This window comes from Myotis myotis, unplaced genomic scaffold (genome assembly GCF_014108235.1).
Source record: "Myotis myotis isolate mMyoMyo1 unplaced genomic scaffold, mMyoMyo1.p scaffold_m19_p_5, whole genome shotgun sequence".
Lineage (NCBI taxonomy): Eukaryota > Metazoa > Chordata > Mammalia > Chiroptera > Vespertilionidae > Myotis > Myotis myotis.
Genome location: NW_023416357.1, coordinates 65,959,921 through 65,977,642, shown reverse-complemented (window position 1 = coordinate 65,977,642; position 17,722 = coordinate 65,959,921).

The following is a 17,722-nucleotide window of genomic DNA, read 5'->3' as shown; positions in this document are numbered from 1 at the left end:
TGGAAGGAGATGAGGTTGGAGAAAGGGGTTTCAGGCTGTCCTCACATGGAAGTCATTACAAAGCCTCTCTTTCCCACACTCCCTCTTCACTCTCTTTCTCCCTTTCACCAGGTTCACCTATTTGCTTTAAAGTAGCCCCTCAACTGAAAATTGAAAACAATTCAGGCCTTAGTCAGGATTTTCACCTTTATCATGAGAACAATAGGAAACCATTTGGCAGACTTAATTAAATGAGTGGTCAAAGCAGGTTTTCTTTTTAAGTTAATTCTCATTGCTGCATTGAGAATGGTCTGAGAAGGAATGGACAAGAAAGATTTGGACAGACCAGTCAGGTGGTGATAGATAAGAGATCATGGTGAACTGAAGTGATGATAGCAGTAAGATAGAAGGAGTATTGGACAGGTGTGGAAAGTATTTCTAAGGTAGAATTGATAGGTCTTGCTGATGGGTTGAATGATCTTTTACCCTCTCTGCATCCACCCCCTTGGGCACTTAACTTTGAAGTGTCCTCTGTCTCTGGACTTGACCATGTGCCTGCCTTTGGGTAATAGAATGAAGCAGAAGTGCAAGTATGGTGCTTCTAAGTCTACAACTCGAGAGGCCTTGTTCTTTCTTGTGTTTCTGTCATTTCCATGAGGACATTCCTGAGGTAGTCTATTGGCATGGAACAGATACGTGGCAGAGACTTGAAGTGCCCAGTCAGCCCAGTTGAGACTCCTCTAGAATCTAGATGTGTGGTTGGCAAACTCATTAGTCAACAGAGCCAAATATCAACAGTACAACGATTGAAATTTCTTTTGAGAGCCAAATTTTTTAAACTTAAACTATATAGGTAGGCACATTGTTATTAACTTAATTAGGGTACTCCTAAGGCTTAGGAAGAGCCACACTCAAGGGCCAAAGAGCCACATGTGGCTTGCGAGTTGCAGTTTGCCGACCACGGGCCTAGGTCACTTTATGCCCATCTCTATTAGTTACCTATTGCCACACGACACCATACATCTTGAAACACAAACTTTACAGATCTCACAGATTCTGTTCAGGAATTCAACAGCAGTTTAGCTGTTGGTTCCGACTCAGGATCTCTCATGAGTTTGTAATCAAGATGTCAGGTCCGTGGTCATCTGAGGGCTGGGCCAGGGCTGGAGTATCTGCTCACTCACATGGGCGGGAGAGCTCAGTCCCTCCACTCATAGGCCTCTCCATAGGGCTACGTAAGTGTCCTCGTGCCCTCTGGCTTACCTCAGAGCAAGTACTTCAAGAGAAAGCTTGGAGCAGGCCATACTGCCTGTGACCTCAGAAGTCACCGTCATCCATCATATTCTATTCATTAGAAGCAGGACACTACACTCACAGGGAGGGAATTAAGTTCTACCTCCTGAAAGGGGGAGTATCAAAGAATGTCTGGATACATTTTAGTGGCAGCACACCATCTGACGTCAACGTGCTCAGGGCAATTGTAGGCCATAGATGGACAGTAGATGAGGAGAGCATCCAGACACTATAATATTGGGGCTGCATAGCCTTCATTTACACATATAAGTGCTATTGGCCCCGAAAGGAATGTCTGGAGAATGTTATTGGAAGCCATAAAAGCAGGAAAGCCAGAATAAACGATGTCTAAAGTTCTATCCAACTCATTGGACTTGAGTTTGCTGATCACAGCTCCCTTGGCCTCCATGAAGCTTGACCCTACACTTCACTTTAAAGTAGCAGGACCCATGTGAGAAGATCAGCTGAAGCTAATATTAAAGGTAATAACTGCTGAGACGAGAGCTCAGAAACTGAAGCTCTAGATGGAGTCAAAGTGGGAGACCCAAGCTTTGTTTAAACACTGTTTTATTCTCTCTCTGGAGGCAAAAATATCACAATGTTGCCTTTGGGCAGAGATTACTAACCAATTGCCATGTACCAGATAGGACCTGTAGATTAGTTTTGTTTCGCCTGCTGTGTGTTTTATAAAAATGTTGATTTAATTGCCAACATTTACAAATGGAAAGATTTCACATGAAAATGCAGGTTCCCGCTTCCCTTGGAAAGTAGAGATCTGGCAATAGTGGGGCTGGAGCTGAGTAGCAGCCTCCACTTTTGGTGAGGCATGCCCCTTCATGATCCAGTCCTTACACTTCTAATTTCTTATAAACAGTCTGCTTCACTTACATCACCTGCTTCCTTCTGTTGGCATGTGAGTTTGCAACACTGGTCCTCCGGTTTCAGGGGATGGTGGTGGGCTTATTCACCAACAAAGGGCCAGCGGACCTTCTAAGATCTTTATGTTTGATAGCATGGAGCACTTGCAGGTCTATGAGCACAAGATTGGAAATAGGATCCTCATTACTGCTCCCCAAACTGGGGCTGCTGCAGGTCCATCTCTACTTCTGGGCCTTTTGAAACTCTTCACCCCCCTCGCCCCCACCCCCCGCCCTCAGACAGAGATCCCCATGGTAAAAAATATTGGACTGGGTTAGATTAGCCTACAAAGGAGTCTGATAATTTCATCATTTTCCAACGGGTAGATGTATCTCAGGGTTACATGAAGTCTTTCCAGATCCTCTATACTTACTGTATTCTTTCCTAAAATTGACCTGCTCAGAATGAATCTGTGTTCATAATAGTCCTTTCCCCCACATTATAAAAATATACAGACAAGTTTCACCTATTCCAAACCTTAAGGACACAGTGGCCTTAATATGACATAAAACCCCCAGATGTGGGAAACAAAGAGAAAGGTTCCTTTAATGATTAATCACAAATCCTTTTCCTTCTTATATACACATTAAAAGAGATATGCTAGAATACACGAAGTGTTTGGACTCATATTGAATTTTACACTTCAGATATATGGTAAAGTGGAGAGATGGAAATAATTGAAATTTTTTATTTAAGGCCTTTTCCTCTTCCACCTCCTGACCTCTGCTCTTGAGGGAGAGTCCTGAGAGAGTGACACAAAGGGAAAATCAGTAGGAGACATTAAATACCAAAACTGTATTCATTTCATTGTAAGCAATTATTTTCCACTGTATTCCCTATTCTAGGATATACCTTAACTGGGAAGAAAGGTAACTTAGAAAAGCTAAAACAATATTGGTTTGCAATGCTGATTGCTTTAAATGTAATTAAAATACCTTAGGGCAATACCAAATTTTTATAAGATAAAATGGATAAAACCCAAGGATAAACTTTCATGTGATTTCTTCCAGATTTGACATTCATTAGTCAACAAAGTTGTCAAAATTTGTTGTATCAAATCATAGCATGAAATATTTATTTCAAATATAGTAAATTATCATCATATTCTATCTTTTAAAACTAACTAGAGGCCCGGTGCATGACTTTGTGCACAGGTGGGGTCCCTTGGCATGGCCTGCAGAGATTGGGCTGAAACTGGCAGTCCAACGCTGCCTGATGCTCCTGCCTGCTGCTCCCACTCATCCAGGCCCCGCTGTGCCTGCTGCAGGCTCACACCCAGTCAGTCCTGACCGGGAAAGGCTTACACGGCCACAGCAGCACTTGCCAGCTGTGAGCCCTGCGTCTGGCGCCCGGTCCCAAGGGGGTGGTGGGGCGGGGGCTGGGACATGATCAGCCCTGGAGGCGGGGCGGGGGGGGAGGGGGAGGGGAGGGGGTGTGAGATGCCTTGCTGGCTTGGAATCCAGATCCTTCCCACTAACATTCGCACTGGTTATTGGGAGCCACCTGGCGGCCACTTTTATATCTTTTCTTTCTTGTGGAGCATCTAGGGAGGGGAGGTGGCGCTGGTCCGTCAGTGTCTGGCCCATTCTCCAGAGATTGGACCTGAAGGACTACTGAGGGAAGGAGTGAGAGGCTGCTGCTGGGCTGGTGGGCCGCCAGGACTGGTTGGTCAGCTGAGCAGCACTCCCACGGTGGAAGCGCGCTGACCACCAGGGGGCAGCTCCTGAATTGAGCATCTTCCCCTGGTGGTCAGTGTGTGTCATAACGACTGGTTGGTTGGTTGCTTAGGCTTTTATATATATAGATATCCTTTTCATAATAAAAAATATTATGTGCTAGACCCTTTGTATTATTACTGGTATTTCTGATTTTTACACTAGTTCTACTTATTCTCCAAAGCAATCAGCAGCATCCAAAGGCCTCACCCAGTTTTACCGGCTATTTACCATGCTCTTTATTATCATTCTTGTTACTTTTTATGAGAAAGAGTATATTGATCATCTTGGTTTTAGAACTTATTGAAGCATGGAATAATTACTTATGTTGGATCTACATCATTTTGATTTTTTTACTGATCAATTTCAAAAGATGTGCTTTTAATTCCCATATTTTTAGAAATCAATTTCATAAGATATGCTTTTAATTATCATTAATTTTATAATAATACTTAAAATAGCTATTTGAATTGAAAAATGAAGTCAGAGATTTTTTTTCTGACAGAATGTGTATCTGATTTGGCTAATTGGTTTGACAGTGATGATTAGCCAACCTGAAATGAGATTTATGGTAGGCATTGTCCATAAATGAGTTAAATCTGTATCTTGAGAGTCATAGTTATATATTTAAAACAAGAAATAAGTTCAAAGCATTTTATCAAAAAACATTATTTTTGCAAAATGTAATGAAATTAATTACATATCATTTTTTAAGATTTGAGATTTAAAAAGGTTGGTCTAAGTGAAAGCATTACAGCATAATTAACAACAATTTGATAGGTTTTAGTAGAGCTTTTTTGGTATACTTCCCAGAAAATGAGAAAGTGACTTATTCTAATGATGAGAACAAATCTCTTTATAAGTCAGGCGCTTTCCAATTCACTGTTTATAATAAAAATGAAGAAGGACCTAATCAAGTTGTCAAGTGACAGAAGATTAAAAATATTTTTGATAAGAGATCATTATTTGAAATTTGGCATACAACATTGAAGGAGTTCAAAGAATTGCATTATTTGGCTGTAATAAAACTTTCAATTCTTAGGGCTTACATCTATAAAAAAATTACAAGTAGAATTGATGCTGAACCCTATCTCATTCTAGCAATAAGTAATATTCATCTGAAGATACATGAACCAAGTGAAAAAAGTTTGTCATCTCATTAAGAGATGCATTTGCAATATAATTTCACTTTTTGCATTTAATAATTAGTATAATATATTCATGTTGTTTTAATCAGTAGTGTATTGCCACTAATGATCCAATCACACAGATATTTTAAATGTTTAGAGACTTATGGTAATTGAAAATAAAAGTTTAAAATTTCAATTTAGATACCTTTTTGTTGAAGATAAATGATAGCATAATCAATGAAGTCCTTTCAAGCAAATATATACATTAAAGTGAACTTATTGGGGGTAAGTAGAATGAAAATTTAAGTGCAATGAGACAAAGAAAAGTCAGATTTCTGCAAGTTAGAGAAGTGTTTGCTTTTAAAAATAAAATGGATAGATTATCAATTGTTATAGTGTTTAGATTTGATTGTATACATTTACAAAAGAAACAACTTTCATTTTAAAATAGAAATATTTGCAATATGGTCCAAATTACATTCCTTAAAAATATTTAAAGTTACGATGAAAAACTTTGTAATTAACTTAAAATTTATATGATGGCACCTACTTTATCAAGATTCCTTTAGAGGGCATAATACCACAAAAGTTTGAAGACCTCTGAGTTAGACAACCAGCTATGAGCTGATTGAAGCCTTGACGGTTGCTGGTCATGAACTTACGGCACTGCAGGGAACAAGACCCTGGGAGAACACAGCGCCAGTGCATTTTGATGGGAAAGTGAAAGAAAGATGCAGACTGGCTGTCAGGGGCTGGTCCACTGAGAAGCAGACCACATGGGGGAAAGGCCTGAGGAGGATCCCAGAGCTCGGTCATCCTGGGCTGCAAATTCGAAGAGTCTATAAAAGATTGGCAACTCTTCTTAGAGCCTTTATTTCATTCCCTTACAGCGAACATCATCTCCCTTTAACACTAATATCCTTTCCCTCTAGATTCTTCCAAACACTTCATTATCTGTCTACTCAGCAAATCCAACAGAGCTGGTCAATAGCCAAGGAGAAGGGGGTTCAGGCCCTGAGAGAAATGGGGTTATACAGCAGGCTCCCAACCTTTTAGTCCTTGAGAACCCAGGGCCCCTGAGTAAAAGCCCTTAGAGTGGCAAGCAGCTGGTGAATCAGAGCAGAAAAAGGGGGTCATCGTTCCTTTTATTCATGTGTCCATTAGGCTTACCTCTGAGCATAACTGCATGGGAGCAATATGAAATTAATCTGTTCCTGCACACAATGCACTGCCATTAATGCGCAGCTTAGCTCTTTACCCAGGTGGCTGCGGGAAAGCCGCATGGAGTAGAGAACTGTAAGAATGCATTAATTTGCTGATTCCTTCCAGTTGGCAGCTTTAATTATTAGTTGGAACCTTTCTGCACGCAACGCCTCTGTTGCTTTCCACCCACCCTCTGGTCCTAGCTGAGTTCTCAGAGCTGCCGACTAAGCGGGCTTTTTTTTCCACGAGGCGCCCTTTCACGCCTGCTCCCCAGCCTCCTCTCCTCCAGGCCACTGCCTCAGTTCCTTTAGGCACTTTTCCTGTGACCCGTTTTTTGGAACTTTCACCACCCCCATTGCCCTCTTGCAGGAATCCTTGTTTGCGGCTGACCCGCAGCCAATGCAACATACAAATGATGCACCATGGAAGTGTGCACTTGCAACCTACATAATTTCATTAACCCATGTCACCCTAATACAGTTAATTTAAAAGGTAAAATAAAAATGATAGCCGCGGTCTGGGAAGGGTCAATGTCAGAGGCTTCCATGAAGGGCACACTGGATGGTGTGCTGGCCATCAGGGTGTGACCTCAAACAGCTCAGCCCCCAGAGTGAGGGTCCTGGTTACCGTGTAAACAGCTGCTGAGAACTGCATGCGCTCTGCTCCCTCAACACTTTGCGCGCCCCCATGCTGAGTGAAGTCTCCTCTACGCTCCGCACCATAGTGCTGCTCCGCGCCCCCCCACCCCAGGAGGAGGGAGACCTTCACTCTAGTCTCAGAGGCCCTAGCCCACCTCCTGTTCTCTCCTTTCCCTGGGCTGTTTGCGCCGAAGATTGGAAATTTGGCAGAGGGGAGCAGGCAAGATGTCTTCCCAGGGGTCTTCAGGGGAGATCTGCCTGCTGACTCCTTCCTTAAAACCTTAAAACCGGAGGCTAGTTTCTGAAAAGCAAATGTCCTGCGGGGCACTGCTAGGATCTGCTTTGTCAGATGCGATAAGGAGGGAGTATTTGATATCAGTTCTCCCGGAGGAGGAGAATTAGCTCAGGGGGACGTTTAAAAAGTGTGGTAACAGCCCCCAGAAGAGTGTGAAAGATAGCCGCTTGCTCAGCGCCTGTGTTGGACACTTGAGGGCTGTCACTGACATCGCTTCACATATGGTCCCTCTGCAACACTGTGAGGTCAGAATCATTAGCTCAGTTGAGACATAATTAACTGCCCCGAGTAAAACATCTTGTCTAAGAGCCTTTTCCGCACGTCTTCACTTTTCTCTTACACTCTGGCATCCCTGGGAGGAGTGTAAAGTGGGCAGTTCCTTCAAAACTTAAACAGAGTTAGCACATGACTCAGCAATGCCACTCCTAGATATATACCCAAAGAATTGAAAATAGGTGCACACAAAAACTTGTTTACAAATGTTCATAGCAGCATTTTTCATAGTAGCCCAACAGTGGAAACAACTTAAATGCCCATCAATTGATAAACACCTAAACAAAGTGTGGTCCATCCACACAATGGAATATTATGCAGCCATTAAAAAAATGAAGCTCTGATACATGCTACAACATGGATGAACCTTGATAACATGCTAAGCGAAAGAAGCCAGTCACAAAAGGTCACAGATTGTATGATTTCTTTTATATTAAACTAGAGGCCCAGTGCACGAATTTGTGCACAGGTGGGGTCTGGCTGGCCCACCCTGATGGGGGCCGATCAGGGCCAGGCCAGCAGAGGGGAGGGGCTTCGGGCAGTTGGCCAGCTGGCCCCACACCTGATTGAGCTGGTTGGCCAGCTGCAGTGGGCATCATAGTGACCAGTCGTTCTGGTCATTTTGGCGTTCCACTTGCTGGGTTTATATATATATATAGATAGATAGATATAGATATCCAGAATAGGCAAATATGTAGAAATAGAGACTATATTAGAAGTTGCCCAGGGTTGAGAAGGAGAGCATGGGGAGTGATTGCTAATGGATATGGGATTTCTCTTGGGGGTGATTAATATGTTCTGCCATTATATAAAATGTGATGGTCACACAATCTCCTGAGTATACTGAAAACTACTGAATTGTACACCTTAAGAGGATGAGTTTTATGATGTTAATTACATCTCAATTTTTAAAAATACAACAGTAAAAAAATAAAACACTTCAATAAGAAAATGACAAAGGATCTGAAGAGACAAGTCAACACAGGGAAGATACAGGTGGCATGTAAGCACATGAAGATATTCAACATCATTAGCCATTAGAAAAAGGCAAGTAAAGCCACAATAAGATATTCTACAAACCTATCAGAGTAACTAAAATAAAAAATAGTGACAATACCAACTACTGATGAAGGTGAAGAAAAATCAGATCACTTCTACATTACTGGTGGGAATGTAAAAACCACAGTCCCCTGGTGGACAGTTTGTCAGTTTGTTAAAGAAACAAACATGCTGCTGACATATGACCCAGCAATTGCATTTCTGGGTGTTTATCCCAGAGAAAAAGAAAATTATCTTCACATAAAGCCTGTGCGTGAATGTTCATAGCAGCTTGATTCATAATAGCCCCAACCTAAAAACAACCCAGATGTCTTTCAGTGGGTTGGTTACATCCACATCATGGAATGCTACTCAGCAATAAAAGAGATACATGCAACAGCCTGGATGAATCTCCAGAGAATTATGCTAAGTGAAAAAAGGCCAATCCCAGAGGATTACATACTGTATCATTCCATTTATATAACTTTTTTGAAGTGACAAAGGTATACAATAAAGAACACATGAGTGGTTGCTGGGGCTAAAGAGGGGGTGCTGGCAGGAAGGAGTGGATTAAAACCAACACGAAGGACCCTTGCAGTGAGGGGACTGTTCCGCCTTTTGTCCACATCAATGCCAATGTCCTGATTGAGATGCTGTGTGACAGTTTCACAAGACATTACCACTGGGAACACTGGGTAAAGAGTAAAAGGAATCCCTCTATATTATTTCTTACAATGGTATGCGACTCTATAATCATCTTAAAGTAGAAAATTTAATTTTTTAAAAAGAGGAAGAAAAAAATATTGAATGTCTACAAAATATTCAATTATAGCAAACTTTCTTGTCTATTACTCACATTGGACCTTTAAATTGTTTCTTATATTTCACTCTGCAGAGAATGGCGTGATTAGATCTCTAAGCCCGAAAGCTTTATATGCATCTGTTATGCCTCCTTTGATATTTTGCTGGACTGCTTTCCGAAAAGCTTGTACCGAGCTCTGCTCTTACCAGCATGCTAGCCACGGATGCCTGTCCCAGGACACTCTCGCCAGGCTTGCAAGGCACACCTGGTTTCCAATCTGCTAATTTTGTAGGTGAAAAAATCGCACCTCATTGCCTCCATTTACTTTTTTGTAGTAGTGAGGGTAAACATTTCTAAGTGTTTCTAAAGCATTTCTATCGTTGTATGATTAGTCTACTCATCAAGGACCAGGGAATGCCTCTGACTCTTCATGCATGAAGTGGTGGGCAGGGGAAACATTAAAAGCTGGTTAAAAATTGATTTTAATTTGTTAAAAGTTACCAAATTGAACAAAAGTTACTTGTTAAAAGGAACAGACAGGTATGGATGTTAGGGGAATCCTGAGGTGAAAAATAAGCAAGAAGCGGGAAGGATGAGCAGACAAAACCAGACGAGGTCAGAGGTGGGGTCCTGACAAGACATGCGTTAAGTCTGGGGAAGTCGAGAAATGATTTCTGTACAAGTAGCAATATTACAGCAGGGACCTCATGAATACAGCTGGAAAAAGGAATAGGGAGGCAGGTAAATATGTAAAAATTGTACAAGAAATATGGCATAAAAGTACAAATGGCAGACAACTGGGAAGGTAGCAGCCCAGGGCACAATGTTAATTCCAGGAACACGGCCTATTTCAGTAGAGACTGGTCCTTTAAAGCTAATATGGGGCATATGGGGCCAGGTCTGTTTGAACAAGTGTGTGACTGTGGACATAAGTCGATGAAAGAGGAATGTCATATTGGTGAAAGTGTTTGCCCCTGAAAGAAGTGTGAAAGCAGACAATTATTTACACCGTTTATAACACGAATAAAGAGGCAGTGGAAGAGCTTTGGGCTGTTTTCAGGGAGAGGGCATAGAGTTAGAAATAAAGAAAAAAGTGATTTCTATAGATCAACCTTCTCCATGTGTAAAACTAGCAGACTAGAGAACGCTCCTGGACTACACGTGGATAACCACATCTACATTGGAGCTACCTGGAAAGAAAACTGGCCGATATTACAGAATCTCTGTGTTTAAGAGAAATAAAGAGACCTTCCTCCATCTAATTTTCTACCCTCTGTAGGAATATCCTCTGAAACTGCAGATAAACCTCTGATAAGACCTTAGACCATTTATTTCAGCAAAAGATAGCTTAATCTATTTGAATAATACTGTAATTGCCAGAAAATACTTCCTTTTAATTGACTCACTATTTTCCTATTTCTGATTCTCACCCATAAATACAAGTTCTGCCTCACAAACCAGTGACAATAATATATTTAATGAGTACTGACTATTGGACACTGTGTACATTCTGTGCATTATATCCTTTAGTTCCCACAACCTTGAAAATAGGCAAATTTTTTTTTGTATTATCCCTGCCTTGCAGATAAAGAAATGAAAGGCAAAAGAGACTCTGTAATATTGGCAAGTTAGTATATGGGGACAGCCAGCATTGGAACCCAGGTCTGTCTGTGTCTCGGGCTCTTTTCTCTGAAGTATTTTGTTGGGTTCTGCGAAGCCGCCTCACAAATCTGTGCCTGTGCCCCGTGAGAGTCCTGTCAGTTTTTGAAGGCAGCTTTCCGCTGAGTTACAGGTTTCTGCCACTGAAATATCATCACATCTGCTTCTAGAGACTTCTTCATGAAAAGTGTGGTCAGACTACACGAGAGGACAGAGGGCTGGCATTGCAGGCTGTACAAACGGTTTTGTGTCTACTTATTAATAGATGTTTGTTTAGTAAGTGCCTGGTAGACAAGAGGCAGAATTCAGTTGAAGACCTGCTTGCGTTATAACTTGTTGGTGACTTTGTGGGAAGGTAACTAATCTCTCCCACTTCTGTTAGCTACCAAATATCCACCAAAACAAATTAACGAAGAAAAACCTCAGAGTCTGTGAATAAGCAAATGGCTCAGGGCAGTGGGCAACAAATGGGCTTAATGACAGGTTTCCATGAGTGATTAGTGTGGAATGGAGGGAGGTGCTCAGCTTCCTCTCTCTGACACTCTCCTCTCTGCTCAGCCTAAGACTGCAGCACCTCTTGGCAGGCTTTTCATTCTGAGACTTCTGGGGGACCTTTCAGGACTCAACATTCAGCCCTAGTCACTTTCACACTTGCTGCTGGTCCATCCCGACCTTATACAAGCTGATGTGAGACTTTTGGTTCACTTAAGGATAGCTTTTCAGACTATTCAGGTATTTACTTTGTTTTCAAAAATTGATATTCCCTTTCTTAGAGTCATCGATTTTTAATAACATCATTCTTCCTAGGCTTTCAGTTTACTTCACATATCCTGTTATTCTAGTTCTGCCTTGCAATTTTAGCAATCACTCTAATGGACTTTGAACAATACTAGATCCCATTTACAGCTAGTTAATTAAATACTTTCACATATTTTACCCTGTATTTATAAGTTTAATGTACTTTATTTCCTTTTAGAGTAATTTAATTGCCTGACTGGCCAACTTCACCAAGTAATTCATATAAATCTAATGAATGAAGTTTATAAATATCATGAACCCTGAGTTCTCTTAAGTGTTACAATATTGTATTATGAAGTTAGTAAGAATTCCAGTGTGAACTACAAGTCTAAATCAATTACTTAATTAGATATTTTAAATTGAAGTTACAAAGCTATTACTCAAATACAATTCCCAAACATTACAAGTACATAAAATATTGAATTTGAGGTGTCTTTAACACAAGAATATTAATATTATTGGGTTTTTGTTTTCTAAGATATTTCTCTACTTAAGTTCTCAATTCTGGGTTTGAAAAAATGCCTACCATTAAAGTAGGGCAAGTACCATCTTAGTTAACTAAGGTACTAATGACCAGAGTTTTTTGCCTGGACCTTGATGGGACACAATAAACCTTATTTTTCCTTGATTCTACAGCTTCAGGAAGGGTGTGCCATGTGACCTATATCTTTGGATTTAAACCATACCTATTAGCTATTTCTTCCTGAGCCTACATATAGAAATCTGTGACTCCCCGTTCCTGCCACCCAAGTGATCACATGATTATTTGCCTATCATCTACATATATAAAAGCCCAGTGACCAGAATAGTGGAACAACCAGAATGACCAGAACGATTGGTGGCTATGATGCGCACTGCAGCAGCCAACCATCCTGATCTGGGCCCCAGCTCCCCTCCTCATCCCCCGGCTGGCCCGGCCCAATGGACCCCCATCGGGACAGGCTGGCTGGACCCCACCCATGCATGAATTTGTGCACCGGGGCTCTAGTGATATATAATTGTCTTTCCACTCAGGCTTAAAGACCTTTCACCATGGCCAGATCCCTGCATTCTTTTTCAATGACTTTCTAATATAAAAAAAAAAAAATAGTTTTAGATGTCTCCCATTGACTTAAAGTCATAGTTGATATGAAAATTCTAAACTAATCTTTGGCCTTTGTCTGGTTAGATTTAATATGCTGAGATCATTTCAGATGCTCATTGTGCTACCTTGTCCAGCTTCCTGTCCTCCTTGAATTTGATGAACTTCTCATCTGTATCTGAGGCAAACGTGTTGGCTGGACCAGACCTGGCATGGCACTTTGGGAAGTCTCTCTTCAGTTTGTCTGTGGTCTCTAAGTCAGCTCCACGGGATGTCACACCTGCCTGCTCATGGGAGTCATTTGAGAAACTTATGACATGACTTGTGAAGTCCAAGGGCTGTGGCACAGGCATTGGACCATTTGCACAAACTTCCTAGGAGACTCTTAAGCAATAGTTTTAGCTCTCATCCAAGGACTAGTGTTTGAAACTGCTGCCTCTGTTTCCCTGTATTGACTACAAGGATAGAACTCTGGTTTTCTCAAGCGCCTTACTTAGGGTCAGGCTCACTCGGTCTAAAGCACCCGTGTCCACCTGTAGAACAACATAACCATAAAGGAAACAGTGCTCTAGAGCAGTGGTTCTCAACCTTGGCTGCACATTAGAATCACCTGGGAATCTTTTTAAAATCCTGATTTCTGGGCCTCATCCTCCAGAAATTCTGTTTCTTTGTTACTAATGTTGTGGCCCCATCCCATAACAAAGAAACAGCATTTCCGGAGGATGAGGCCCAAAAATCAGGATTTTAAAAAGATTCCCAAGTGATTCTAATGTGCAGCCAAGGTTGAGAACCACTGCTCTAGAGTGATGTTTCCTTGTGGCACAGACTGATTCGAAAGGGTTGTCTCCTACCTCATCATGTACTCCGGAAAATCTGGAGATAGATGTTAAATTTACTAGTGTTCAGTTTCACTATTTACCTTATTTTGTCTTTTAAGAAGTTGTCATTTTCTCCTTTTGTGTCACCTCCCTTGCCCACCAAGTTCTCTAACACTTTCCCAGGTCTCTGTGATTTGTTTCTCAACAATTATCTATGGTGAATCAGTGATCTTATGGTCAGCTTTCTTTTACCCACAACTGTAAGCTTGCCAGATCTAAGAACACAAATATAAACAAATTAGCTATATATTTTTTTAAAAGCAAAAAGAATTCCAGCATAAAGACGTACAAAATCAGCTCCAAGTCAATAACTCTATTTGTCTTGGATACTTAAAAAATAACTCGTCTGGTTTTTATCTGAATTACACTTTGGCAAAATGATTATTCTACACTTATGATTGATAATAACTTCATTGCTTCTTCTGTTCTCTTTGTGTTTTTATTTTGTCTATCATTCCCACAAGCCTGGCCCCCTTTATTCCCACTGCCTACATGCATTGCCTTATTTAATTATTCTAAACATTCACAATAGAAACACATTTTATCTTATGAAAACTGTGGTCACCAGAACATCACCTCTTGTGTGAATATCCTTTCCAAAGCCCCACTTTCATGTGGACATACACAAGGGTCCTGGCTGAATGGCCACTTCTTGCACTTGGAGGAGGAGTGAGGACTTTCTTTTGGAGACTGACAGGATACCGAAGAGCTGGAGAGGTCCGTGCGCAAAGCTACTGGGGATCATGGAAGTTTCAGTTCTAGGCAGACCATGTTCAAGGCCAGGAGAGGACTCAAGATAGTTTCTGGAGCTATGTCCCCCTGGCCTCACATTTGTCTAACACACCAGGTGGTTGACAAACAGGAACTCTGCTTGGACTTCATTCCTGGGCTCTTTAGCAGTTTCCTCTCTTTTAAGAACTCACTTATGCCGACTGACTGGCCTTTCCCAATGTCACGTTTCTTTGGTGAATATTAGTAGCCTTCTACTAGCAGATGGGAGCCACATGCCTTCTTTGATCAACCTCTCTGCCAAGTGGTTTATTAAGATAAACAAAACTTAATGCATTATAATAAATAAAAATCTCAGACTCAGCACTGCCACACTTATAAACCCTTTAAAACAAGAAGGCACCAAAACAGTCACACAACTTATTTATTAAACTTGCTGAGATCCTCACTCTCCAATGTTACCGGCACCTTAACATACACTTCATGGGAAAAGCTTGTGCTGAAGCAAAAGAAACAAATACTGACTGTAGTATCCGCCGACCTGTGGGTAGAATCAGGAAAAGAATCATTTTCTAAGTGTCCTTTCTAAGTAGTCCCAAGGCAGTGGTTCTCAACCTGTGGGTCACAACCCCTTTGGCGGTCGAACGACCCTTTCACAGGGGTCGCCTAAGACCATCCTGCATATCAGATATTTACATTACAATTCATAACAGTAGCAACATTACAGTTATGAAGTAGCAACGAAATAATTTTATGGTTGGGTCACAACATGAGGAACTGTATTTAAAGGGTCAGAAGGTTGAGAACCACTGTCCTAAGGGAACATAAGACCAATTGGCATTCTAGATCAAGGGCACCCCCCCCCCCCCCCGGCCTCCCCGCCTCCTCAAAGAAGTTAGACTGCTAGGCTTGCTATAACCTTACACCTCATTCATCCCGGGCAAAAATATCTGTCTAAACCTTCCTGGCCAACCACCTTCTTAAAAATCTCTAATTCCAATTGGGACAGGTATGTGTAACATGCCTCACTGTAATTAAAAACTCCCTGGTCTGTATTTAGAGAGCAATATTTGGAGCTATTGCCCATACATCGGTTCTATTAGGTGATTCAGGTGCTAATTAACAACCCTAGAGTTTATATTACAGTTCACTTGCATAAATACATACAAAGTTCTATAGACAAACGTATTTTATAAAACAATAGAAATGATAATCTCCCCAGAGAGGGTCTCTCTCCTTCCTTTTCCTGGTGCTCCTTGGCCAAGGTGGAGCATCCTCCTGGTTTGGAGCTCCACTCTCTCCTTCTAGCACTTTCTTACTTCCCAGCTTCCCCAACTTCTACTTTATCCAAAAGCTCAATTTCCTTACTTCTTCTCACAAAAGATCTTAATGGCGCAGTCAGTAAGAGGCTTGAGTATTCTTTAAACATGAGCCCAAATCTTCAACTTCAAAAAATTGGCTTCTCTTCTCCTGTGTAAGTGCTGAGAAACACCATCACTTGATCCACTGCCTGGGATGAACAGGCATTTGTGTGTTCCGTCCTGAGGGATGCCATTTTATTTTTTAGAATGGACCAAGAAATAAAGGATGAGTTGAGATTTTATCCCCCAAACATGTTTATTCATATCCTGAACCACATGTAATCAACTCACCTACCTATAGTTGAGTATCCACACCAGTGGTAAGAGGGTGAGTGGGCAAGGGTGGGAAGGTGCCTGGGTCAAAGCGGGAGGTGCCTGTGTAGGAAGTTTGAGGTTGCGGGAGTGGGAGGTGGGAGCTGGCTGTGGCACTCTGCAAGGCTGGGCCTGCCTAGAACTGGGAAGATATTTGCAGTACTTCAAGCCTCTTAGAATTCTTTGGGTCATGATATCATATAACACAAGCACTTGAATTCCTTTCTTCTTCTTTTCTTCCTTGAGCTGGAGGTTTTGCTTAGTACACTGATTCCTGATAAGAGTTCTGGGATTCTGGAGGAAAGGAGGCCATTCTAAGTAGAAATAAACAGCACCAAGTTTTTGTAAATTCTTATTATGATATTAAGTATAGTCTTTTCTCAAGGTTTGAAGTTCTAGCCTCATTACAGTAAAAGACATTGTCTGCAGAGAAGACTGCCAATGATGGAAATGAGACTCAGAAAAAATTAGCATTGCTTCTGAATACTGAATTAAATTGAAATTCTCAATAAACAGATAATCGGATTTATTATTCTGTAGTAGAGGAATCATGTTACTAGACAGGGTATAAAGGTGTAACCTTGTGGTTCTCATCCTAAGGATAACAGTGGGAGTATTGTTGACTAAAGTAAATGGAATGATGTTTGTTAAAAAAGTATCTACAAAAAACTGTCCGTTAGAAAATCATTATTGGGCACCCTATGTGGTCTCTTGGAGGATTTGATTTTTAGGGAAGAAAGTGAGGTTGGTGCCCACTATCCATCAACTACATACACATGCAAGCCACCTCATTTCAGAACACCTGGAACCACCCATAAGGCCTGGTTTCAAGTTAAAGCAGAATTTTTTCTCATTTAAAAAATTCTAGAATATTTGCATATATTTGCATGCTGACTTTTAAACAAACATATGGAATCTCATATAAAAAAATAAGTTTGGTAGCATCCTGCTGTTTTGGTGGCCAAACTCAATTCAAATAATCATCATGTGTAAAGAATTCTAAATTGATTAAATTCAAGAGTATAGGAGGAAAAAAACATATAGAGACACAGGGATGTAAGGACAAAAGAGAAGTCATTTAAAAACTCTAAAATTCACAATGGAACCATTTAAAACTATAAACAGTCTAATTAAATGCACTTTCAAAATACTCTTTTGTTAATATTACCTGTAATCCTGTATCAATTCAATAACGAAAGGTATTTTTTCTCCCTCCTCACCCTGGGAGTTCTGGAAGATTTCCTTGAGCTTTTGTCAAGCTGCAGGAGCACCGAGAAGAATCAGATGTAGAGAGCAGTGCAATCTTGACATCCTAATGTCACTGAGAAATACTTTGATGTGACTGCTGTCACTCTGTGGAACAGAAAGTCAATGTGAAGCAGTTGGTTTCACTGGGATTAACGACGGGGGTGCTGCCTTCTCCTTGGTGTTCAGTCTCCTCTGACAGAAGAGTGTCCTGCTTTTGGTCTCTTACCAAATGCCCATTATTGCCCTCTCTTGTTTCCTCACATCTGTTGCTATATTCTTCAGAAACAGGTTTCCTTTCCTTTCTCCAACTATAAAGCCAAAACCTAACTGTAAAGTCAAATTCAAATGTTCAAAGAAAGTGAAGATGTTTCA